The sequence below is a fragment of the Gopherus evgoodei genome, chromosome 1 (genome assembly GCF_007399415.2).
Source record: "Gopherus evgoodei ecotype Sinaloan lineage chromosome 1, rGopEvg1_v1.p, whole genome shotgun sequence".
Lineage (NCBI taxonomy): Eukaryota > Metazoa > Chordata > Testudines > Testudinidae > Gopherus > Gopherus evgoodei.
The window spans coordinates 6,978,914-7,004,067 of NC_044322.1; the positions used below are offsets into that span (position 1 = coordinate 6,978,914).

Genomic DNA, 25,154 nt, shown 5'->3' on the forward strand with positions numbered 1-25,154 from the left:
TAAGAGTTTATACATAGTGATTTGCAAATACTAATCCTAACAAAGCCCGATAAAGCAGGTAGATCAGTATTTTCCTTATTTTATAACTAATGAAACTGAGACAGAGAGGTTGGGATTTGCCTGAGGCCACTCAAATGGTCAGTGTCTGAACCTAGGGATATGTCTACACAGAGATAAAAAACCCACAGCTGGCCCTGTCAGATTATTTGGGCTGAGGCTCTGGGGCTGAAAAATTGCTGTACTGATATTCAGGCTTGGGCTGGAGCCCTAGCTCTGGGACCCTGCAAAGGTGGAGGGTCCCAGAGCTAGGACTCCAGCAGGAGCCTGAATATCTGCACAGCAGTTAGCCCTGCAGCCCGAGCCTGCTGGCCTGGGCCAGCTGTGGCTGTGCCACAGGGCTCTTATCTCTACATAGACATACTCTAGGTGTATGATTCCAGTCCTATGCTCTAAGCACTCATTTAAACCTCAGTCCAGAAAAGCACATGCTTAACTTTAAGAACCTAAGCAATCCTACTGGAGTGAGTGCCACTGCTCACATGCTTGGGGTCCTTTTCAGTCCTACATACCTATGATTCTATGTGCTCAAGTGCTTTCCTGGATCAGGACAGATATGTGCAAAGAGATAGCTAAAGAAATGCTATTAGCAGGTACCAGTTACATAAGAGGACATGTTTTTATGTTGCTTTTGTGTAAAAGTCCACTTTTGAAACATATTAACCGTATTAATTTCAGGAAATGTTTGTATGTTTTTTTAAGTGTCTTCTGGTTTTTAGCCTTGACAATTTCATTACTCAACCTTAACATAGATGCCAGATTTGCATGTCATCGAAAACAGCCTTATCCATTGTAAAGCAAATGAATATATCCAAATATATCCTCTCCTATTCTAATTCAATATATTATCACTTTTTAGAGGGAGTAGTAATATGGCTGACAAGTGAAACGAGACATTCAGGATGTCAGATTCGTCTCATGCAGAGATTCTGCTATGATAACTAACGATGCATTTATGTGAAATGATTACTAGTGAAAGGAGAAAAAAAATACAGTGATTAGTATGGTACATAGACTGCCAAAATACATCTGATAAAGTTCTGTATGTGGTGTCTATTGTTTCCTATTTGGGGTTTTCATTTTTGAGGCTTTTCTGTGTATATTTTTAGGTGAACTTTTGTTTTTTTAAAAATGTGTTTGTGATAGAATTCCTGATTTTTTTTGTAGAGTCCATGCCTCTGGTGAAGGAGCTCCAGTGAGTAGAGGGGAAGGGGTTAGGGCATGCTGACATCCTTGGCAAACAATTAGTCCTTCCTGTGGAAATCAACAGGAGTTTTTCTAAGTAAGGACTGCACCTTTGGACCACTGAATTAATTCTCATTGAAGACTTAAAGTTGATAAGTAGAACCTCAGAGTTTCGGACACCAGAGTTACGAACTGACCGCTCCACCACGCACCTAATTTACAGAACAGTACGGTTTACTGTGTTAAAAGTAAACTACTAAAAAAATAAAGGGAAAGTTTAAAAAAAGATTTGACAAGGTAAGGAAATTGTTTCATTTAAATTAAGATGCCTAAAAGCAGCATTTTTCTTCTGCATAATAAAGTTTCAAAGCTGTATTAAGTCAAGGTTCAGTTGTAAATTTTCAAAGAACAACCATAACGTTTTGCTCAGAGTTATGAACATTTCAGAGTTACGAACAATCTCCGTTCCCAAGGTTTTCATAACTTTGAGGTTCAGCGGTATAACAGAAATTAAAAACTGAACGAGGTTTGTTAAAGGACTGAAAAATGTGCTGGTCATGCTGAGGGACTTACTGTGAAAAGAGGAAAAAGATGGGAATTCAGGATGTACTATTTCAGCTAGAGTAGCCTATGTATGGAATAAGTAGCATGGCACCTGTAAGGAATTACTTTACAAGATTTGAAGACAGCTAGACATTTTTAGGGAGAGATTGGTTTAAATGAAAATACAACAGAGAAGAGTGACATGGAGTTAAAATAAACTGTTTAAGGAGACTGGGCTGGTTAATGGCATTTTTCACTAACAATTCTGTGTTCTCTTTCCTCTGCCTAGCAGATACTCTTTAATAAGGAGTGTCACTGTAGTGTAGGACCATGTGACTTTAAAGTGAAAGGTCTTCAGCAGCTTAATTCCAACTAGAATAAAGACAAGGTTAAACATTTTGCAGTCAGCCTGGAGTAATGTTCTTCTGTCTTTGACTTTGCCAAAGCGTTTGTTTTTTTTTATTAGCAGCTATAGTTTGTAATACTGATTGTCTGGTCTTGTTAAAGTAATATTGTATAGTCTGTCTTTCCACAGTACCTGTGCAAGCATCTGCACTGCATTCATCACATTGTTGGCAGCATGTTAACCATGCATTCAGTATTCTGATGTGGAATTATTATTCAGTAACAGTATAACCTTCAATGTGTTATTCCAGTAACCAGACTGACAGCCTTATTATCTTTTAATCTTGTAGAGTAACCCAGTAATTTCTTCTCTGCTTATATATTTACATGAGCCTTTATAAATATATATGTATTAAATATTTATAAAAGCAATTGGACTTGGACTGTAGTTTAACCAAACACCTTTTAGAGTCAGGATTTTGTAAAGAAAAGGATAAAAAAGAAAAATATACTTTTTCAGTTATTCGCAATATTCATGTTTCAGCATTAAATCACTGGGCATCATGCATGAGCAGTTACCAAAGCATGAAGTGAAGGGAAATGGATCACTACACAAGGAGAAAAGAGAACTTTATAGTCATGAGTGGAGTTTTCTGAGGAAAGAAAAAATACATTTATTCATGCAGTAACACCCATCTTGTGAAAAGCGCATACTGCTCAGTTTGGCCTGACTCTTAATATTTTGCATTTGTATGTAGTGGTTGAATGATAGGGAAGTTTACTGTTTTGTAGGATGCTGTAGCAGGAGGTTGTTGATAAGATAAGGGAAAGTTATTTTTATTTTTGATTCTTCCAAATTTTATAAAAAGCACCTAATTATGACTAGGCATTTTCAAAGACAAATGTGAAGAAATAAAGGCATTCCAGAGATATCTCAAGGTTCTGGCATAACTCCCACCGAGAGCGGTTTGACAATCAGCCACGCTTTGTCTTTCTTAAACCCTCCTCTCTCACCTTGGCCACATAAGCTGATGTGGCCCTCAAGTGGCTGCTATTGAGGAGTTTTCTTTGGGGAGATCCTCAGCTCTGGGATTGGGGTGGATCATCATCTCTGCTTTTTGTTCTCATTCTTCTCTCCAGTCATGCATACTTCTCCAGTGTTGCCAACTTTTTTGTGATTTTATCGTGTCACAGCATTTGGTGTTTTTGTGAAAACTCTGTCATGTTTCATGAGAATCTCAGCTTTTATTTAAAAAAAAGTTTCCAGCCCTTGTGCTTAGATAGAAAAGCATGAAGATGTGACCCGTATGTACCCTTGATGCTCACGAACTAGAAAGCAACAAAGCTCCCCCATTTTATTATTTTTTTTAAAACCTCGTTTTAAGCCAATCTCCTGATTTTTGGATGCTTGAGGTTTGCAATACTGAGTCTACGCACACTCTCCTGGATAAGTCCCTTGCTAAACCCATTACCCATACCAGCTGCAAAAGAAATTCCTCTTTTCTTCTGTTTTCCATGATGTGGCACCATAAGTACAGCTTTTACATACCTACCCACTTTAAGCTCTGATCACCATGGTATTGGGATGCCATGGACCCATCCCGTAGGTGTCGGATTTCAGCCTAATGGGTAGGTTTAGGGGGAGGATAATGTAGGATAACCGTTCTGTATTTCATCTTTGGAGGTTCTCAAGTGAAGCCTGGCACTTCAAGATAGCAGCATCTTACTCTGCTAGTGCTCCGTCAGCCAAGGGTGAATTTGATGTTTTAACAAATTAGTCACTGCTGCCTGAAACTTTAGCATGCTGTCAGTGGCTTCTGTCCATTCAGCATCATAAAACTTTCATCCTCCATGGCTGAAAAGAAGCCAGAACCCTGAATAAGCAATAGTGCAGGGAAAAATCTCTGGGAGAAGAAGATTCAAGACATTAGAATTTCCATTATAAAGCTCTCTTTAAGGGTGAATGGCTCTGCTCTCAATATTTTCTGTGGGTTGAAACTTGACGTGGCAGGGCCAAGAGTCATTTTTATTCCGTAAATGTAATGCAGTTGATATAACCTGACTTAGTCTTGTGTTTGGTGTGGGTTGGTTGTTTTTTTTTAATAGAAACATGTAAAAATAATATGGGTTTCCAGTTTAAAAAGAAATCTACAAAATTCAGTAAATGTATCTGATCTTTCTTTATCCAAAACACAGTTGTGGTATCAGTGTTTTTTGTACTTCTTTTATATATGCCATAAATCAAGCTTCCTTTTGGGTATTTTTGGGGTATATGATTTTTCCACGACTTGTATGCTACCTATGTGCACAGATTTTTAAAAATCCTATCAAATACAGACTGTTCGTGCTTGTGTTCGCTTTATTCTCTAGGCAAACTAATATATGCTGACAGTGCTATGTTTATAAATGATGCTGTGACAATTGCTACCAGTTGTGATGTGAACACCTCTCCACTAGGAAATGGACTGCAAAGGCACCTCATTTTGCAGGGGCAATGCTAATGACTTAGTATGTTAATGTATATGCTAATGACTTTCTTTGAAGAGCCTCCAGTTTGGAATCTAGGCTGCTGCTCCTCGCTGCTTGGTAGATCCAGCGCCTAGCTGATTGCTGGGCTTCGGGAGCTCCCAGCAGCCTTCATTTAGCTCCATTCTTTTGCTACCTCACAGTCAGACAGAATCTTCTGCAGCAATGATGGCAGCAGGATCAGAGCAGAGTGAGGGGGCTTCTGCAGAGATGGAGAAGCAGGCCTGGTTCCCTCTGTGGTAGGTCCCTTCTGCCCCACTTGCCCCATTGGTCTTCAGTTCTTCCGTAAGAGGGAGAGGAGGTACAGTGAGACATTGTTCCTTCCCTCATGCAGACTCTGGGTGAACCGACCATCCCAGAGGGCAGCTGAGACAGAAACCTAGAAGAAAGCATGTCTGGGGGCATGGACAAGGGAATAGTATGTCCTCATTTTTACCTCCTCAACTGTAACCCTGTTTTGGTGACCCTCTTTAACTCATTTCCACTACCCTCTAAAAGCCAGCAGCACAGGACCCTAGAGAAGGAAACAGGGCTTACTCTCCCTCATTCCACTGGGCCTCCTTTCAGCAAGTTAGGGACAGCTCCCTTTCCCCTTCCCCTGGACATCTCAGTCAGTCAAAGTAGGTAGTCGCTTCTTTAAAAGGGGGAAAGGAGCAGCCAAGGTTATGCCTACATCCTGTCAGAGGTGTGATTGCAGCACATGTAGACATACCTGAGCTAACTTTGATCTAGATAGCATGAGTGCCAATAGCAGGGGAACCACAGCAGCATGGACTTCAGCACGGGCTAGTCACCCAGGTAAGTACCTAAGGTCCTGGGTGGGCTTATACAGCCTGCACTGAAGGCTGTGTCACGGCGACTTCAACTGTTATCGATAACTAGATCAAGGCTAGCTCATACATGTCTACATGTGCTGCAATCACACCTCTGATTGCGGTATAGACATAGTATCATAGATGATTAGGGTTGGAAGAGACCTCAGGAGGTCATCTAGTCCAACCCCCTGCTCAAAGCAGGACCAATCCCCAGACAGATTTTTACCCCAGTTCCTTAAATGGGCCCCTTAAGAATTGAACTAACAACCCTGGGTTTAGTGGGCCAATGCTCAAACCACTGAGCTATCGCTCCCCCTTGTCACTTGTGCAACCTTAATTCTGCCTCCATGTGTTATGTAGAAGTTCTCAACCTTTTTCTTTCTGAGCCCCCCCGCCCTACCAAACATGCTATAAAAACTCCATAACCCACCTGTGCCACAATAACTGATTTTCTGCATATAAAAGCCAAGGCCACTGGTAGGAGGCAGCAAGCAGGGCAGTTGCCTGGGGCCCCCACAAAGCTACATTGCTCAGGCTTCAGCTTCAGCTGGGTGGCAGGGCTCAGGGACCTGGGCTTCGGCCCCAAGTGGTGGGGCTTCGGCTTTCTGCCCTGGGTCCCAGTGAGTCTAATGCTGGCCGTGCTTGGGGCCCCCCAGACTCCTGGTTGAGAACCACTGTTTTAGACAGCAAGAGAAAAGTCTTTCCACCCTCTCTTCATCCAAAGCACTTTTAAAATCTAACTTCTGCAGCCCCACCTACAAGAAATTAGGTGTCCACACAGAAAAAAACCCTGAACCAACCTGGAAGTACACTTGCCTAAAAGGAGTAACCATTCATATTGCTACAGCCTGGGTCCTTTCCCCCACCCCATTCCTAACCTATCTGTCAAATCCATCCTTTGTGTGAGAGCTCTCCAGGGCAGGCAGGGGCATACATGTATCGTGTGCAGTATTTAGTACTCATCTGAGCATTACAACATAATCCACTAGGTATCACGCTACAGATTAAGTTAAACCAGGGGTCGGCAACCTATGGCACGCGTGCCAAAGATGGCACATGTGCCGATTTTTAATGGCACGCTGGAGCCTGCCTGGACTCCAGTGTGCCATTAAAAATCCTGCCGACGCGGCAAGCTGCAGGGTCCACGCTCCCTGGCCAGAGAGCCGGCCGAGCGCAGCAAGCCGCTGGCCTCTCCCCACTTTCCCCCCCTTTCCCTGGAGCCCTGCCGCCTTGCATGCCGGGGCTGCGTGCTCCCGTGGGGCAGCGTTTGGCTCCGTGGGGAGGGAAAACCGCTCCCTGCTCATCCAGAGCCCTGCTGCCACAGATGAGCGGGGAGCCTCATGGTAAGGGGTCTAGGGATAAGGGTTGGGAGCAGTCAGGGGACAGGGAGCAGAGTGGGTTGGATGGGGGGGTGGGATCCTGGGGGGGTGGTTAGGGGTGGGGGTCTCTGGAGGGGGCAGTTAGGGAGGAGGGGGGGTGGATGGGGCATGGGAGTTCTGGGGTCGTTGGGGGTGAGGGTGGATAGGAGTCAGGGCAGTCAGGGGACAGGGAGCAATGAGGGTCCTGGGGGGCAGTTAGGGTGGGGGTGGTCTCTGGAGGAGGTGGTCATGGGAGAAGGAGCTGTGGGGGGTTGGATGAGTTGGAAGTTCTGTGGGGGGGCTGTCAGGAAGTAGGGGTGTGGAGAGGAGTTGGGGCAGGCAGGCGGGGGGGGGGTTGGATGGGTCTGGAGATCTGGGGGTCCTGTCAGGGGGCAGGGAGCGGTTGGATGGGGCATGGGAGTCCAGGGCGTTCTGTCTGGGTGCGGGGGTGTGGATAAGGGTTGGGGCCGTCAGGGAGTAGGGTCCTAGGGAGGCAGTCAGGGGACAAGGGGCAGGGAGGCTTAGATAGGGGGTAGGGTCCCAGGAGGGGGTAATTGGAACAAGGATTGGGGCGGGTTCGGGGGGGCAGTCACCCAGCCCTCCCCCCTGAGCCCTGCAGCTCCCCCCCACACACATACACACACAGCCCTCTGCCCTGAGCCTTGCAGCCCCACACTCCCGCCCCCAGGCCCCTGCCCTGAGCCCTGTACCACCCAGCCCTCTGACTCCTTCACCCCCTCCCATGACCCCAGCCGTGACTCTGGCACTCCCACACATACCCAGCCTCACTACCCTGACACTTGCATCCCTCTCACATGCCCCCAGCCCTCTGCCCTGACTCTTACACCCGCAACGCCCCCACATCCCACGCATCCTGCACATTCCCATCCCCACCCTGAGCACCAAACGGAAGCTCCTGCACCTCCACTCACATTTCCACCTGCACCCCTCACACCAAATGGGAGCTGACCAGGTAAGCGCTCCACACCCAAACCTCCAGCCCCAACCCTGAGCTCCCTACCCCATTCTAGCTCCTGGCCAGACCCTCCACCCCCAGCCCTGTGCCTGGTCCAGTCCCACCCTCAGCTAAGTGCAGAAAGAGGAAAAGAATGGGCCAGAACCAGGGAGAAGGTAGGTACCCACTGTATGTGGGCAGGGCCAGGACTCCAGACCGACAGCAGGCTGAGCGGGTCCGGCAGCCGGGATGCCAGCTGGCAGGAGCTGGCGGATGGAACCCCTGAGCGGCAGTGAGCTGAGCCGCTCAGCCTGCTGCCGGTCTGGGGTTCTGGTTGCCAGACCCTTCCCAGCTGAGGTCCCGGCCGCAGGCCCTACTCAGCCCACTGCTGGCCTAGGTGAACAGAACCCCAGACCAGCAGCAGGCCGGCGGCATACGATCGACATTTTAATTTAATTTTAAATGAAGCTTCTTAAATATTTTGAAAACGTTGTTTATTTTACAATAAAACACTAGTTTAGTTATATAGTATATAGACTTGTAGAGAGAGACCTTCTAAAAAACATTAAAATGTATTACTGGCGCATGAAACCTTAAATTAGAGTGAATAAATGAAGCTGAAAGGTTGCCAACCCCTGAGTTAAACAAACAATAGTGCAAGTTTGCTGGCATATAAAGCAGCAGATTTAGGTAGCCTAGATTAGCTTTGTAGTGAATTAATTCACCCCTGAAGTGCCCCTAACTACAGCAGTGTTACTGGCTGTGAAGAAATTGTACCATGAAGTGTATTCTGTGGCCAGGTATTCTGCAAAACTGGTGAGGCAGACTGGAAAATCTCATTCTCTCATGCACAAAGTTTATGTATCCAATCACAATGGGGTTTTCAGAGCAGTGTGTTTTCAGTCCGTTCTTCATAGATTCCAAGGCCTTGTGATCATCTTTTCCAGAATTTCTCAAATGTGTCTACCAGTGGGTTTTCCTGAGGCCACAACTGCCTTCTAGACAATGATGGGGACAGGGCAAAGCAGTGGCTGCTTCCTGCAGCACCCAGGTTCTCCACAGGAGGGCTTTAGCCTTCCCCTCCAGCTTCAGGGCTCCAGGCTTTAGATCCCCCCTGCAATCCCCAGGCTTCAGCAGTGCCGGCTTTATCGGGCACCATGGTCAAGAAGCAAGGAGTGGGGTGCGAGGTCATGAAAGGGATCTCAGGGCAATAGGAGGAAGCAGCAGGACCTGCAGGAGCGATGGGGAGCACAGGAGGGTTGGGGGAGTATAGACGAGTGGACTCACCCCTGCGGTGCCTCCTGCTGGTGTCTTTACTCAATGTCCCTGACCACTTCAAACAGATGAAGAGACCCTGGGGCAGTCAATGCTAGGTGTCAGATTTTATATCTGATAACGTCTTTGGACATGATTAGCCTGGCCTCCCTTATGTGGGACATTCCTCAGGTTACAATCTGAACTGTTGAACCATGGTGTCCCTTAATTCTATAGCTTGGGGTGCCTTTTACTCTGCTGTGCACCTGGTTTGCTCACACAGCCTTCAGCATGCAAATCCACTCCCAGCTAAATACATGAGCACTGTGACCAGTCACTCGTGAACTACATAGAGGGCAATACCTGTAAATTTTTAGTCCCAGCCTTGTTCCCCCAGAAATGTCTCTTGTACTGTCCAGCACACTGCTGAACAATGCAAGCTCATAAAAAGTCTGTCATTTTGTCAAAGGAAATGATATGTGCATTAGCCTTGTTATTCTAAATGGAGTTTCCACACACACACTAATCAAAACACACTGGTTAAGGTAAAACAATAAGATAAGTCTATTAAATACAGAAAGCTAAATTTTAAATGATTACAAGTGATGATGCATAAAAGTCAGGACTGGTTACAAAAGAAAATAGAAGAGTAATACGCAAGCTAATACCTAACTTAACAAGTTACGTGGCCTTAAGAGCAAAGGTTTTATTTCACCATATGCTACTGTGTTGACAGGCTGGGTCTCCTTCCAACCTGGTAACACTGCCCTCTTAGTTCAATTCTTTGAGAGTTGCTGAGGTCATGAGCAGAGAGATGGGAAGAGGAGAGGTGAGTTGGAGATCACAGTCTCATATTTTATAACTCTCTCCATTCTTCAAGGATTCCTGTGATGCAATGTAAATTTCTTCTTTACACCATCCCATTGCTGGAGGATGGCCACTTAAAAAGGTGCTAACCCTTCAACACCTGTCTGGGGTGCTAGTGTGTCTTTGACTCTGAGAAACTGGTCCAAAATTACAACATATTTCAATATCAGAGGGATAAGCCATGTTAGTCTGGATCTGTAAAAACAGCAAAGAGTCTTGTGGCACCTTATAGACTAACAGAGGTATTGGAGCATGAGCTTTCATGGGTGAATACCCACTTCATCAGATGCATGTAGTGGAGTATTTCAGTAACAATTGTACAGTAGAAACTTACAACTTTTTAAATGATCACAAGGCATACTTTGTACACAATTTATCACAGTCTTGTGAAAGTAGTGATCATAATAGTATAGACAGTCACATTATGCTCATAACTAATCTCACAGAAGATCCCTGTAGCTGCAGACTCAGAGGTGGAACTCCCAGGAAAAGGAGTAGGCCATTGGAACTCCAAGGAACAGGCCCAAGCTGGCAATCTGCCAAGCTGGTTAAACTTTAGATAGCTGGGAAGCAAGGTTAGACTCAAGGCAAGCTCAGAACTGCTGCTATTGTGCATAGCATGTTAATTTAACATCATCCTTCTCCATCTCACCCCTCCCCCCCACAACACAGACACACTTAATTTGAGTTTGGTTCTCTGTTGCTTCTGTAGACTGTGAGCTCTCTGGGGCAGACCCACTTATTCATGTGCTTACATTATGCCTAGCACATGGCGACCCAGATTCTTGTTTGGGGCCTCTTGCATTTCAGTAGCACCTAATAATAATAAAGCCTGTCCACTTTTGCCCTGAAGGTCAGGCATTGCTTCCTCGATTAGCAGTTGGGGTAAATAACAGGCCATGTTGGGAGTTCTCTTTGGTCTAATCCAAACACTGTGGATCTCCAATACTTTCACATTTCTGCAGGTTTGTCCCCTTTCCCAGAAAACAAGATAAGTGAGGAGCATTGGGGCAGGCCTTACATTTCCTTCTGGGCATCCAGGCTGTCTCCAGGCTCTCAGAGCAGGAATGCTTAGCAGGGGTCTTCTTTCTGCTGCCTGCAGCACCCATTAGATCAGTGGGCCTCTGTCTAGTCTTAGATCAGAAGTGGCTCAGTTCCTTAGTGACCTACAGGAAATCCAAGATGGACAGTCAGTCTATCATAGCAACAGTGGAATTAGGAGATTTCCTCACATCCATATTCCAGAAAGATACCTACCTGCTCACTTCCATTGCATCAAATAAACCCTTGCTTCACTCTGAATCAAGACTGATATTTTAGCACACTTCTCTGCCGTTTGGCCTCACATTGTCTCCTAGCATCTTCATCAAGATCACAGTTGTGTGAACAGGTGCCTGTGGTCCAAGACAGAGCTTCCTAGTTTTATCTCAAGAAACTTCCCTGGGTTTATCAGAGGTTCCATGAGGCATAGTCCAGATTCCATACTGAGGGAGGCTCCTCACAGAAAAGGAGGCTTTGGTCCTACTGTGAAAATTACCTCTTCTGTACAGGAGAGCACCAATCTGAAAGCCCCACCAGGTGACGTGCAGATGGTGTATTTAAGTTATTTTTTCAGTTAGTGTTTGAATCTAAGGAAGCTTTGACTGGAGCTGAGTGAGAACTGCTGCAAAGTGGGACTGGGCTGGATTCAGGTCTTGACATCTGCTGCTCAGAAAGGGAACTTGCATACCAGGTAGAACCAACATCTTCATTCCAATCCTTGCTGGCCTAGAAGTGAAAGGTTCCAGATCTTGTTTCCACTCTCTAAGCCAACCTGCCCCCACCACCAATATCTGAGTTTTGATTTAGGAAAAAAAAACTAAAGGGCTAGTGAAAGAAAATTGCTGCAGCTGCTACTGTTTTGTCAATGGATTCCCACATCATCCCAAATTCATGGGGATGAGTCATTATATAGAAACAGGAAAGGAGTGATACTGTCATCTCATTTGAAACAAAATCCCATTCATACCAATGTATTCATGACACCATCGGTGTCAACACTCCTTTTTGGAATACTGTAGTGCCCTCATTCATAATATTATGTTTGTTTTCTTAAAACGTGTTGTTAGCAGAGAAATAAAAGGCTGGTGTTGCTTTAATAGCGGGGTGGGAGAATAGCAACTGAGAGAAGGTAAGGAAAGCACGAGGTTTTCTGTCAGAGCTGAGGGGATTGTTTTTCCAGTGATTTCATGACTATTCCTGTTGAACTGGGAAACCCTCACTGCAGTGCAGTGTTATTCAATAATCTGTTAAATATGATCAATTGGCCTCCTTTTTAAATGTAAAGCAAATCTAAATGAATTGGAGAAATGGTCTGTGTTCAGGCACATTGAAACTCATGGTGATGATCTCATGAATAATTAATGTTATCACTCCTTTTTCTAGGCTTTCAATTTTGTTATGGTTTTAATGAAAATTGCTGTGATATACTTTAGTAGATAAGGGTTGTTTGAACACAAAGGTTGCTTGAATAAGTAATTATACATTCCATTGGCTTTCTCTTGTGGTGTTGTGATTGCTAATTCATCTTGTTTTCTTAATTTATATCTTTCCCTTTTTGAAGTCTTACAGTACACTGGGAAATTGTTCCAATTTTGCTGTTCTTAAATGCCTTCGGTTTTTGTCAGTGTTTATAACACTGCCTACAGTAATAGATCATTTTTTGTGTGTGCTAAAATTTTAAGTAAAATATGAAGAAAAATAAGATTAAAAGTATATCAGGGCTTTAAAACACTTATAAAAAGAACACTGCAGGGCTTATGAAGGGGACCTGTCAGTCTGTGGTCCCATAGACCCTAGTTCAGGAAAGCACTCAAGCAAGTGACTTAAATCCATCCGTGTTCAGGAAAACACCATAGCATGTGCTTAAGTGTTTTCCTGACTAGGGAAGTTTTCCTGAATTGGGGTATTGCTCTAGATGACTTCATTTTCTCAGTTAAAAAGCTGCTTGATCAGCAGCACTCCCATGTGAATGTTAGCATTTCATGAATAATTTTTTTAATTCAGATTTTCCAGATGGAGTATGAATTATTCCTGCTATAATGCAAACTATGTAACTTCAGTAAGTATTCGGTTTTGGCTAATAAAAAATAGCTATTACCACTTTTTAAATAGATCATTTTCAGAAAAAATGGCTATTGGAGGTTAGACACATAGACCTAAAGGCCAGAAGGGACTATCGTGATCATCTAACCCAACTTGCTGCACATTGCAGGCCATGGAACCTCACTCATCTACTCCTGTAATAGACCCATAACCTCTGGCTGAGTTACAGAAGTCTTCAAATCATGATTTAAAGACTTCATTACTGAGAATCCACCATTTACGCTAGTTTAAAACTGCAAGTGACCCATATCCCATGCTGCAAAGGAAGATGAAAACCCACCAGGGTCTCTGCCAATCTGATCGGGGGGTGGGGAGGGAATTCCTTCCCGACTCCCAAATATGGTGGTCAGATATACCCTGAGCATTTCTGCAAGACCCAACAGCTAGACAGCTGGCAAAGAATTCTCTGTAGTAACTCAGAGCCCTTCCCATCTGGCATCCCAACACTGGCCGTTGGGGAAGATGTACTACTAATGGTCACAGATCGGCTACCTGCCATTGTAGGCTGTCCCATCATACCATCCCCTCAAAAAACTTGTCAGGCTCAGTCTTGAAGCTAATTAGGTTTTTTGCTCCTAGTGGTGTTCCCCAAGGGTCAGTCCTAGGACCAGTCCTATTCAACTTACTCATAAGTGATCTGGAGAAAGGGGTAAACAGTGAGGTGGCAAAGTTTGCAGACGATACTAAACTGCTCAAGATAGTTAAGATGAAAGCAGACTGTGAAGAACTTGAAAAAGATCTCACAAAACTAAGTGATTGGGCAACAAAATGGCAAATGAAATTTAATGTGGATAAATGTAAAGTAGTGCATATTGGAAAAAATTACCCCAACTATACATGCAATATGATGGGGGCTAATTTAGCTACAACTAATCAGGAAAGAGATCTTGGAGTCATCATGGATAGTTCTCTGAAGTTCACATCCACGCAGTGTGCAGCAGCAGTCAAAAAAGCAAACAGGATGTTAGGAATCATTAGAAAAGGGATAGAGAATAAAATGGAGAATATCTTATTGCCCATATATAAGTCCATGGTAGGCCCACATCTTGAATACTGCATACAAATCTGGTTTCCTCATCTCAGAGAAGATATACTGGCATTAAAAAAGGTTCAGAAAAGGGCAACTAAAATGATGAGGGGTTTGGAACGGGTCCCATATGCGGAGAGATTAAAAAGGCTAGGACTTTTCATCTTGGAAAAGAGGAGTCTAAGGGGGGATGTGATAGAGGTATATAAAATCATGAGTGGTGTGGAGAAAGTGAATAAGGAAAAGTTATTTACTTGTTTCCATAATGTAAGAACTAGGGGCCACCAAATGAAATTAATGGGCAGCAGGTTTAAAACAAATAAAAGGAAGTTCTTCTTCACACAGCGCACAGTCAACCTGTGGAACTCCTTACCTGAGGAGGTTGTGAAGGCTAGGACTATAACAGGGTTTAAAAGAGAACTAGATAAATTTGTGGGAATGGTGTTCCTAGCCTCTGTTTGTCAGAGGGTGGAGATGGATGGCAGGAGAGAGATCACTTGATCATTGCCTGTTAGGTTCACTCCCTCTGGGGCACCTGGCATTGGCCACTGTCGACAGACAGGATGCTGGGCTGGATAGACCCTTGGTCTGACCCAGTATGGCCATTCTTATGTTCTCCCACTGCTCCCCTTGGAAGGCTGTTCCAGAACTTCACTCCTCTGGTGGTTTGAAACCTTCGCCTAATTTCAAGCCTAAATTTGTTCATGGCCAGTTTATATCCATTTGTTCTTGTGTCCACACTGACGTTTAACTTAAATAACTCTTCTCCCTCCGTGGTATTTATCCCTCTGCTGTATTTATAGAGAGCAATCATATCTCTCCTCAGCCTTCTTTTGATAAGGCTAAACAAGCCAAGCTCTTTGAGTCTCATCTCATAACGTCAGTTTTCCATTCCTCCAATCATCCTCGTAGCTCTTCTCAACACCTGTTCCAGCTTGAATTCCATTTTCTTAAACATGGAAGACCTGAATTGCACATAGTATTCCAGATGAGGTCTCACCAGTGCCTTGTGTAATGGTGCTAACACTTCCCTGTCTATTGGAAATAACTAGTCTGATGCATCCTAGGATTCCATTAGCCTTTTGAACAGCTGCATCACATTGGTGGCTCATAGTCAGCCTGTGGTCAACCAATACACCCAGGTCTTTCTCCTCCTCTGATATTTCTAACTGATAAATCCCCAGCTTCTAACAGAAATTATTTTTGTTAGTCCTTAAGTGCGTGACTTTGCACTATTGAATTTCATCCCATTTCTGTTACTCCAGCTTTTAAGGTCATCCAGATTTTCTTTTATGATATTCCGCTCCTCCTCCATGCTGGCAATATCTCCCAATGATTTAGTGCCATTAAGATGTTTAAGTTTGACTTCCACCTGGGATGTGGTCATTTCTCCTTCCATATCCTTATTTTCATTAGCCCCACCACCACTATCCTTAAGCTCCTCATTACCCTTATTGAAAACTGAGGCAAAATATTTGTTTAGGTGTTGGGCCATGCCTAGATTATCTGTAATCTCCACCCTATTCTCAGTTCTTAGTGGTCCCACTTCCTCTTTCCTTGTTTTCTTTTTATTTATATGGCTGTACAACCTTTTATTATTAGTTTTAATTTCCTTTGCATGGTCCAGCTCTGCTTCATTTGTGGCAGTTCAGTTTTTTCCCTAAGCTTTCTGGCCTCCAAGAGGTAGCTTTCCTGGCTGAACCTTCCCATCTTCTATTCCTTGTAGGCTTTCTGCTTTCTCTTAATAAACTGTTTGAGATGTTTGCTCATCCAGTTTGGCCTGCAACCCTTCCCTACGAATTTTTTTCCCTTGTTTCGGACACAGGCTTCAGACAATTTCTGCAGCTTTGACAAGTAATCCCAAATCTCCTCCACATTCAGATCCTTGAGTTCTTCAGTCCACTCCACTTCCCTAACTCATTCCGTTAACTTTTTAAAGTTTTCCCTTTTGAACTGAAGGACCCTAGTTGCAGATCTTTTTTTGTTTATCCTTCCATTTAGTTTAAACTGAATTAGCTCACGATCACTTGAACTAAAGATGTCCCCTACAACCAATATGAGGTCCTCACTGCTCACCAATACAAATATAAGATGGCGTAACCTCTTGTTGGTTTGCCAACTGTTTGGTGAAGAAATCTGTCAGCCATCACATCCAGGAAAATCTGGGCCCTACTGTTATTAGTAGCATGTGTTCTCCAATCTATGTCTGGGAAGTAAGTCACCCATAATCACACAATTACCCGTAGTATTTATTTAATTTAAAACATTAAAGAGGTCTCTGTGCGTATCCAGATTGGATCCTGGGCGTCTGTAGCAGACCCCAAGCTCTATCCCAGAGGAGCTTCTAGTAGCTTTCTTCCCCAAAGTGATTTTGACCCAAACAGATTCTGTTTTGTCCATTCCATCACTTCTTATTTCTTTACAGTCTACCTCGTCATTAATATATAATGCTACTCCATGATGTTTACCTTAATTTCTGTCTTTCTTGAACAGCACAAAGCCTTCAGTACCTATGCTCCGATCATGACTATCCACCATGTTTCCCACTGCGATTCCTTTCTCCATCGCTGTATTCTCTTTCTTGATTTTCCTGCCAGTCAGTATTAGAATCAGGTGTCAGGATTACATGAGTATCTCCGAGTAATCTCCCCTGAGTTCCTAGTTTAAATATCTTTTAATCAGTTGTACCACCCTCCATCCCAGAAGTCCATTTCCCTCACTACTCAGGTGGAGTCCATCCGTTGAGAACAGTCCTGTCCATGAATGCCTCCCAATGATTGAACACCCCAAAGCCCTCCTTATAGCACCACGACCTGAGCTATCTGTTGAGTGTCATAATCTTATTTGCCTTCGCTCTTCTCCCCTAGGGACAGGTAGAATCCCACTGAAGACTACCTGAGCCTTCATTTATTTAAATGTCTTCCCCAGCCTGGAATAGTCTCCCTTGATGTGTTCCAGCAAGAATCTAGCAGTATCTTTGTTCCTATATGAAGGACAATCGTGTATTCTCTCCTGTTCCCATTAGGATCCTCTTCAGCCTCAGGTCCATATCACATATATTAGGTCCTGGCAGACAGGCCCTTCTGTTCTCCAGATTGGGTCTGGTGACAGGCCTGTGTGGTGTTCTTAGTAGTGAGTCCCCAGTGACGTAGACCTGCCTCTTCCTGTGTGGTTCTCTGCCCGCCTTCCTGTTCTTTCTGGCTGCAAGTCCTCTTACCTTTTGTTCTGGTCATCATCAATGTGTCTTCCATTCTTTGGTCTGTGGCCTTTGTCATAGTCTTCCTGCCTAAGCTCTTGCCAATGGGGGTGGGGGAGGGGGAGACAAATAAACATCAAACAAACAGCAAAAGAAAACCAGAACACCACACACCCCCTCCCCCATACTCTCCCTACAAACTCCCACTCAAACTCCACTGTTTTCACCTCTGTTTGCTGGCTCCTGGGAGACTGGTTGGCTGTTTGGCTACCTTTATAGCCCCCGCCCCCCAATCAAGGAACTCCTGCCCCCTAATCAGGGCATCCCTGCCCCCTAATTAGGGCTGTGCTGTAATGGAATGCTCTATTTCTTTCATAGCACACTGCCCCTACTAGCCCCGGCAAACAGAGGGGAAAAAAACACACAAAACAAGAAAAAAGAACAGGAGTACTTGTGGCACCTTAGAGACTAACAAATTTATTTCACCATAAGCTTTCGTGGGCTACAGCTCACTTCTTCGGATGCATAGAATGGAACACACGGACAGGAGATATTTATACATACAGAGAACATGGAAAGGTGGAAGTACACATACCAACTGGAAGAGTCCAATCAACTGAGATGAGCTATCATCAGCAGGAGAAGAAAAACCTTTGAAGCGATAATTGAGATGACCCATAGAAGATGTGAGGAGAACTTAATATAGGGAAATAGATTCAATTAGTGTAATGACCCAACCATTCTCAGTCTCTGTTTAAACCTAAGTTAATTGTATCTAATTTGCATATTAATTTGAGTTCAGCAGTCTCTCTTTGGAGCATGTTTTTGTAGTTTTTTTGTTGCGAAATTGCCACCTTCAAGTCTGTCACTGAGTGGTTAGAGAGGTTGAAGGGTTCTCCCACTGGTTTTTGAATGTTATGATTCCTGATGTCAGATTTGTGTCCACTTATTCTTTTGCATAGAGACTGTCTGGTTTGGCCAATGTACATGGCAGAGGGGCATTGCTGGCACATGATGGCATATATCACATTGGTAGATGTGCAGGTGAATGAGCTCCTGATGGGCATGGCTGATGTGATTAGGTCCTATGATGGTGTCACTTGAATAGATATGTGGACAGAGCTGGCATCAGGCTTTGTTGCAAGGAAACACGAGCAAGAACTGACTGCCCATAAGGAACAGGTGCTTGCCGCCTCCTTTCTTCTCCGCAACAAATTCCACTCAAGCTCCCTGGTTTTCAGTTCTGTTTGCTGGCTCCTGGGCCTCTGCTCCTGTTAGATGTGTAGCAGCCCTGGAACCTGAAGTGTGTTTCTTTATAGAACTGCAGTTATCCAGGTCATCACTGTGATGGAGTGCTCTCAGGGATGAGAGGCAATTCAGTGTAGTGCCCACAGATTTGATCTGGTCCCTATTTTGTTTCCTACCTGCCACTTTCATCATGTTTCATTAACTCTGTGTATTGAATACAAACATGAGGGGCAACAGAACTGACAGGTCTTGCATAATCCTTTCTCCTCATCACTAATGATTCATTGTTATGGAGCTAATGGCTGATGAATCACAGAAAAGCTGGAGTTTATAACCTTTACTGCTGATCTTTCACATTTATCAGAAATTGCTTGGTTCCAAATTGCATTCTGTGGGTGAAATGCAATTGTTGACTACAGTAAGTAGAAACTCGAGCACAATCAGTAGGTTTAGTTAAAAGGGGTCTTTTAATACATAATTTATAATAACCTGCATTTTTCTACATGACATATATTGTATGTAACTGATGTTACATATTGAAGTGGAAGTTATTTATATCCCTGCAAGTTGCCTTCAGAGTGAGTATCTTTATATAGATAGATACATGCACACACACAATCTTTTGCCCAAGTCCCCATTTCACCCCCAGACAATCCCATAAGAATATAAGAATGGCCATTCTGGGTCAGACCAGTGGTCCGTCTAGCCCAGGATCTTGTTTTCCAACAATGGCTGATACTAGATGCTTCAGAGAGAATGGACAGAATGGGACAATTACCAAGAGCTCCATCCCCAGTCATCCAGTCCCAGTCTCTGGCAGTCATCGGTTTAGGGACACCCAGAACATGGGATTTAATCTCTGACCATGTTGTGTAATAGCCATTGGTGGACGTATTCTGCAGCAACTTATCTTATTCATTTTTTAACCCCGTTTTCATTTGGGATTCACAACATTCCCTGGCAACAAGCTCTACAGGTTGACTGTGTGTTGTGTGAAGAAGTACTTCCTTATGTTTGTTTTAAATCTGCTGCCTATTAATTTCATTGGGTGACCCATGGTTCTGATGTTATGCGAAGGGTTAAATAACACTTCCTTATTCACTTTCTCCACACTAGTCATGGTTTTATAGACCTCTGTTATACTCCCTCTCCCGCAGTCACCTCTTTTCTAAGCTGAAAAGTCCCAGCCTTTTTAATCTCTCCTCATACGGAAGCTGTTCCAAATCACTAATCATTTTTGTTGCCCTTCTCTGTATTTTTTACAATTCTAATATATTTCTATTGAGATGGGGCTGACCAGAACTGCACACCCTATTCAATGTGTGGGCATACCATGGTTTTATATACTGGTGGTATATTTTCTGTCTTATTATCTAACCCTTTTCTAATGGTTCCTAACATTGCTAGCTTTTTAACTGCTGCTGCACACTGAACGGATGTTTTCAGAGAACTATCCATGATGACTCCAAGATCTTTCAGTTTAAATCCCATCATTTTGCAAGTATAGTTGGGACATGTTTTCCAATGTGCATTACTTTGCATTTATCGACATTGAATTTCAACTGCCATTTTGTTGCCCAGTCACTCAGTTTTGTGAGATCCCTTTGTAACTTCATAGTCTGCACTGGACTTAAATATTTTGAGGAGTTTTGTATTGTCTGCAAGCTCTGAGACTCATTGTATATCCATTTTTCCAGATCATTTATGAATATATTGTACAGCACTGGTCCAGTTCAGATCCTTGAGGAAACCTGCTATTTACCTCTTTCCACTGGGAAAACTGACTATTTATTCCTATCTTTTGTTTCCTATCTTCTAACTAGTTACTGATCCATGGGAGGACCTTTCCTTTTACCCCACGCCTGCTTACTTTGCTTAAGAGACTTTGGTGAGAGACCTTGGAAAAGGCTTTTTGAAAGTCCAAGTACACCAGGGGTGGGTAAATTTTTTGGCCTGAGGGCTGCACCTGGGTATGGAAATTGTATGGTGGGCCATGAATGCCCGATGTGACAGGGGAACTCTGTGGGGTGTAGCATGGAGGGGATCTACAAGGGATGTTACCAAGCAGGGGGGACTCATGGGGTGTGGCGCAGGGGTGGGAGGGCTCTACAGGTGCAATACCGGGGACTCATAGGGGCCCTGCCAGAAGTGACACCAAGGAGGCCATACCAGAGACCACCACAGGCAGAGGCATCCTAGCTGGGACAGGTGTGGCCCCTGGGTGGTTTTGAGGGTTTTGAGGGTGTGGCCGTAGGAACTGGGAAGGGATTGGGTGCACTGCTGCATAGGTGGGGGGCTGCCGCATAGGGGTGGCGTTCCAATCCCGGAAACAACGCAGTGAAGTCATGCCTGCCCAGTGTGCCTCTGTGTGCCAAAAGATGGCGCTCATCAAGGGAATTGTGAGTCAGGGGCTGGGGAGGACTGGGCGGGTGGAGCAGGGCAAGCCGCCAACCCCACTCCCTGGCAGGAGCTCGTCACCCAGATAAAAAAGTCTGATGGGCTGGATGCGGCCTGCAGGCCGTAGTTTGCCCACCCCTGAAGTACACTATATCCTCTAAATCACTCTAGTCCACATGCTTACTGACACCCTCAAAGAATTCTAATAGATTGGTGAGGCATGATTTCCCTTTACAAAAGCTGTGTTGACTCTTCCTCAGACATATTGTGTTCATGTATGTGTCTGAGAATTCTTTTCTTTACTATAGATTCAACCAGTTTGCTTGATGCTGAAGCTATGCTTACTGACCTGTAATTGCCAGGATTGCCTCTGGAGCCTTCTTTTAAAAATAGGTGTCCCAGTCATCTGGAACAGAGGCTGATTTAAGCGATAGGTTACATACCACAGTTAGTAGTTCTGCAGTTTCATATATGAGTTCCTTCAGAGCTCTTGGACGAATGCCATCTCATCCTGGTCACTTGTTTGTGTTTACTTTATCAGTTTGTTCCAAAACGTCCTCTGTTGACTCCTCAGTCTGGGACAGTTCCTCAGACTTGTCATCTAAAAACAATGGCTCAGGTGTGGGAATCTCCGTAACATCTCTGCAATCTCAATTCATTTTCACACCTAATAACCACATTAACTACAGATGAGTTTCAAGACTTCAACATATTGAGCAAAAAGATCTGCTAATTAAAACATTTGCAATTGCAGTGTTGACCTAGCATGGACCTTTTGTATTGTATTGTATTGCAACCAAGCCACAGATGGAGGAGGGAGAAAACTTGTTCACCTTAGCCTCCAATGACAGAACAAGAAGCAATGGGCTTAAACTGCAGCAAGGGAGATTTAGGTTGGACATTCGGAAAAAGTTCCTAACTGTCAGGGTAGTTAAACACTGGAATAAATTGCCTAGGGAAGTTGTGGAATCTCCATCGCTGGAGATATTTAAGAGTAGGTTAGATAAATGTCTATCAGGGATGGTCTAGACAGTATTTGGTCCTGCCATGAGGGCAGGGGACTGGACTCGATGACCTCTCGAGGTCCCTTCCAGTCCTAGAGTCTATGAGTCTATAAAGGAAGAGCTACTAAAAGGGGGATGTGAGGAAGAAAAGAGTTATGAGAGTCAATAGTACATCTTCATATTTTATTGAAAATGCTCAGCCTCAACCGAGTGCAATCAGGTTTTCAATGCCATGAAATGTACATACTCATTTGTAACACTGTAGTATCATGACAGATTCCATAAGAGAGTTTACCTATATTTTGAAAGCTCTATATGTACTCTTACACTGTTATATTTAAGAGAACAAAACTTAAAAAGTAAACTCCATCCTGTGAACTCATCCACACTCTTAACTTTAAGCACATGAGTGAGCGTTCACAGGACTGGGGCCTAAAGCAGCCAGTGAGATGTGCAGGCATATTTGGAGTCAGGAAGGAATTTCCCCGAGGTCAGATTGGTAGAGAGACCCTGTCTGTGTGTGTGTATATATATGTATGGGGGGGTTGCCTTCCCCTGCAGCATGGGGTAGGGGTCACCTGCAGGTTTAAACTAGTGTAAATGGTGGATTCTCTGTAACTTGAAGTCTTTAAACCATGATTTGAGGACTTCAGTAACTCAGATCTTAAGGATGTCTATTACAGAGGTGGGTGGAGTTCTGTGGCCTGCAATGTGCAGGAGGTCAGACTAGATGATTGTGATGGTCCCTTCTGGTCTTAAAGTCTATGAGGTCCCTCTCCTCATTTGCCTGCTGATCATAGCAAGGATTATTCCTTGTAAGAAAATAGAACATTATAGCTATTTATACTATTACCAAAGATAGGGCTTATGAGGCTGCCATTTACAGGATTGTGATTCTCTGTGGGGATGATTGATTGTGAGTGGAGGAGCTGAGTCTTTGTTCTAGGAAGGTACAAGTGCAGTGCTTGCTTGCTAATAAGAGGTTTGTCTCAAACTGAGAGGCAATAACAGAGTGGAGCTCCAGTTCTAAGGGCATTTGGACTGTGTGAGTGTTCAGGCACTGAGTCAGGGTATCAGACTTCTCAAAGAGAATTTAATGGATTAAATAAATAAACCCCACTAAAAAATAACTTTTGAAAACACTAATACACACCCAGCCATAGTGAAATCAATCTTACCCAGTGTTAAAACCCACAGAGAGCTATGGGTGGCCAATGAATCAGGAAGTCTAGTCACTGCTGGGGTTTTACTCAGTTTATTGCACTGATTGCAGGCTGGATCACTACTTGCCAAGTGGCATTCTATACCTATCTATCTGGTACAAACAGCTCTAGGTCCCCCGAAACCAAGTACTGCATCTTGAAGCCAGGCTTGGTGTCCTAAAGGATGAACAAGACACAGACATGTTTATAAAACACAGTATCAGAGGGGTAGCCGTGTTAGTCTGGATCTGTAAAAGCAGCAAAGAATCCTGTGGCACCTTATAGACTAACACATCTGCATCTGACGAAGTGGGTATTCACCCACGAAAGCTCATGCTCCAAAACATCTGTTAGTCTATAAGGTGCCACAGGATTCTTTGCTGCTTTTATAAAACACAGTGTTACCCACACACTCTAGGGCTCCCAACTTTACCCGGTTTCTAGGGTTCAAGGCAGAACCCGGTTGGTTTAGGCACCTCCACCCTTTCCCAGTTCCTAGGGCTCTGGGGAAAAAGCACTTACCTTTTACCCAATTCCTAGGGCTCAGGGCGTAATCTTCTGCGAATTTGCAGGATCTTTTACCAGTGAAAGAGCCTTGCACATGTCTTTACCCTTTGTTTATTTATAATTATCAAGCAGAATACACACGTTAAACATCCAATGCAATGCTCACTAATCCTGATCATGCAGGCAGACTTTTCCTGTTGGCCAGACATGGTCAGTCTCATCTGGATTGTGGTTGCTGCACATCATGGTCATGCACAGGATTCTTAGCAGTTCTGATCTTAGGCAGTATTTTAGAGGCGAGTTTTTCTTCTTCTTCCAGGACTTTCCTCCTCCTTCTTCTTCTCCCAGCTGGTCTCCTTCTTGGATCCCAGATTATATAGTGAAACTTGAGTCCCGCCTAGCTGTACCTTAACAAATCATTTTACTAAAATATTACAAAATAATTCTTTGACCAATCCGAACATATTGCAGAACAGTTCTTTAACCAATCATATCCCACCACCTTAGTTGATTTAAATCTTACAAAATGACTTATGCAATAGACAGAAACAATCAAAGAACCAGACAGGGACTATCCAGATAAACAATAGGGAAGTGAGGACCATAAAAGCAAAACAGTAAAGTAGAAGGGATTTCACAGCCACAACTGTTGATAAGCGATTTCTTGTCAGACAGGATGCTAGCAAACAAAGTTTTCTTTAACCGTCTTAAGATCGGTTTCTTTATCTGGCAATGGTGGGTACCATTAGGACAGGATCTCCTTCTTAACAGCCCGATGTTACATTGTTTTAATGTAATTTAGATGGAATGCGAGGATGTGATTTTCTGCTTCTTGGCTCTAGGCTGCTGCTCTCCCAATATAGCTGCAGAAAATGGCTTCAGACCTTACACTATGGCTACAGGGAAAGGCCTCATCCTTACAACAGTGCAATTTTAGAACTGTCCCACCTCAGAACCCATCCCTCACTCACGGAAGCCCAGCCCTCGTAGTGGCAACTCGTGGGAGGGGCACAAAGAGTCAAGTGACCCCAGCAGCCAGTTCGGGTGGGGAGAGGACGGGGTGGGGCCAGAGCAGGAAGGAGAGAGGCAGGGCTACAGCCTCTCCTCTTCCAGCCATGCTGCCTGGGAGGCTGCCCAGTGCAGTGGCTGACGGAGAGCGCCTGGCTTCGACAGCAACAGGCCCCCTCCCCCCCCGCCCGCCAGAGCTCAGCTTCTGGAGACAGCGGCCGAGCAAGCCAGAGCGCCTCCCTTAGCTCCTGGGGCATGCGCAGAGTCAGCTCCAGTCCCCAGAAGCAGACTCTTAAGTATGTCTGCGGGGCCTCCAACTCACTCAACTGCTGTCCCAGAAGCCAAGCCCGGGTGGGAGGCAGTCCACTGCTGCTGCACCTAGGCATTTCCCAGGCAGCTGCTGTGCTGCACTGGGTAGTATCCAGGAGTGGCTCTGGGGCCTGGCTGCCAGGAAGAGCAGCTGAACATGCTAGGGGGAGCCAGCGCAGCAAGAGAACAGAGCCCCCTCCCCAAGGT

General features: G+C 44.4%; 1 protein-coding gene and 1 long non-coding RNA gene across 5 annotated transcripts in view; both read left to right on the forward strand.

The window, feature by feature from the left end:
* Nucleotides 1-25,154, forward strand: part of FAM168A (family with sequence similarity 168 member A) — a 361,316-nt gene that overhangs the window by 207,326 nt on the left and 128,836 nt on the right. The window lies entirely within an intron of this gene.
* Nucleotides 10,212-20,088, forward strand: LOC115648902. The gene is made up of 3 exons (XR_003999684.1): nt 10,212-10,222; nt 11,049-11,050; nt 20,000-20,088. It is a non-coding gene; the product is annotated as an uncharacterized LOC115648902 (long non-coding RNA).